A 2,214-nucleotide genomic window follows, 5' to 3' on the forward strand; every position below is an offset into this window, starting at 1 on the left:
GAAGAGGTACTCAACAGATGTTAGCCCTTTTCTTTTTTCTCTTATCAAATTGTGCTTGAATAGAACCTTCTCTTATCAACTTGGGCTCATCATTCTTTACACATACATACACATATGTATATTCATATGGACACATCACATTTGGGGAAACCATAACTGGAAGGACATTGATTGATGCTTAAAGCACATTACCCAGGGTTGACAATGGCTGTTTGTTCTAGTAATGAGAGTACACTTGGAGGCATGCCTACCGAGAGTTTGTAGTCCTCTCCATCTTTAATAGAGCAACTACCTACTCATTCCAAACTACCGACCTATGTGTTTACCAACCTGTCATCTATTCTAAGTACCTGTTTGTTTCTGACAAAGAGCACATGTGACATCTTTGACCAGTCTATTACATGAGGAGTGGGTCTGCTTTAAACACTGTTGACAATGTTATATTCTTTACCACCTTGTGGAGAAAATTAGAACAAACTAAGAGTTTTACATTTCATTGACTTTTTCTTACACTTCATGGAGAAAGAATGGTTTGTGGGAAAAAAAATCTATGTCCCCTGTGGACTTATATAGAATCTAAACTTTATTATTACCAGATAGCAACTGAGAGAGGAGATGATTTTTCATGGGTAAGTGATATATCCTGCTGCCCCATTTTTATAAACTTAATATGGTAATAATGTGACATCCCACTCTGGTGACAGGGCATATGCTTTCTACTTTTCTTGACAGAAAGAATAATGATATCCTGGTTTCATCATGGATTTTTATTGTTTCAAAGTAAGAAAAGCTCAACCAGGCAAATGATGCTGTCATCTACAGCTTGCTAGGATAAGATCACTGAATATCAACTATCCAAAAACCAGTTTCCTGAATTTTGATATGCGTCCTTTCACATTTGGCCAGCTTAGAGTTAAGAATTCTATACATTTGCCATCTTTTTGTTTACCTTCACTTAACAGTTTGCAGCTAGTTTACCCTGGAGGGTAATGAGCAAGGAAATGACATCCCTTAGTACCTGATATTATACAGAGGCCCTATTGATTCTTTTCCGATCATAGCTGGTATTTAGAAACCACTTAAAAAATTTTCCTGGATAAAATGAGTATAATAATGTGTGTGATGTAGAACTTTGGGGTCTCAGTCTGTCATTGCCTGTGCACTGGACAGAACACGTGAATGCAGAAAACTTGAACCTGTAATAGATGTCTACCAGTATTTTCCTCTAACAACTAAGTAGTTCAATGGCCTTTAATTCAGGGATAATTCTATTTAAGCAGATGTGAATCCCCTTTGAGAATTATATGGTTTTCCTTATCCACTCTTACATTCTTCCTGGAAGTAATATTATTCTCCTTGAGTTTTAGGTCGATATGAAGCTGCCCAATGAAATTCCACTCCCAGTCTCCCTTGTACCTAGGTTTGTCCATATCACTAAATTTTGGTCTTTGGGATGCAAAAAGAATTGATATTTGGAACTTTTAGATTACATTTTTATAGAGAACCTGCTTGCTTTACTCTCTTCATTTCTTTCCATTGGCTTCAAAATGGTGCCAACCTGAGAAGCTGCCTTGGATTAAGAGGAAGCTGCTTGTTGAAGATGGTAGGGGCATACTCCCAGCCTGGGTCTCTACATGACCCTGCGGAGCAGAGCTGCCCACTTTCCTTGGGTGATCCTTCTGTACCTAGACTACTGTTACCTCACAAAGAAATAAACTTCAGTATTATCTAAGTTACTGTGCATTGGAGCCTCTTTGTTACAGCAGCTGAACCTACATTTTAGCTAATATATACTTCTGGAGGTCATCTGACTGATAAATCGTATGCAACTCTCCTAGTTCCACAGTGTTGACTGTGATCTGGATGCTTGTCACTTCCAATTTGCTATTACTTATTTTTTATTAGAAGTTTTCTCATGAGAAGTAAAATTCACAGAGCCCAGCACATGAAGGGTGTGTAGTTAAATGATTCTTCCCGATTCTCCAGATGTCCTTTTTGGATTAAGACCATTGGAGAATTGCACACCTGGCCTGTCTTGATTTGGCTTCGTGGAGAATTGCTGCCTGGATCTGAGCTTTGGCCTTGTGCCGTCAGCCCACACTGAGAAATGCTAGCAAACAGCCCTGTGAGCCTCACTGCTGTATGTCCAGGAGGATGTATTTGAGGATGTGGTTTGCTACCCTTTGTGAGGACTCAAGGGAGAAGTTTCTTTCA

This window comes from Suricata suricatta, chromosome 13, assembly GCF_006229205.1.
Source record: "Suricata suricatta isolate VVHF042 chromosome 13, meerkat_22Aug2017_6uvM2_HiC, whole genome shotgun sequence".
Taxonomy (NCBI): domain Eukaryota; kingdom Metazoa; phylum Chordata; class Mammalia; order Carnivora; family Herpestidae; genus Suricata; species Suricata suricatta.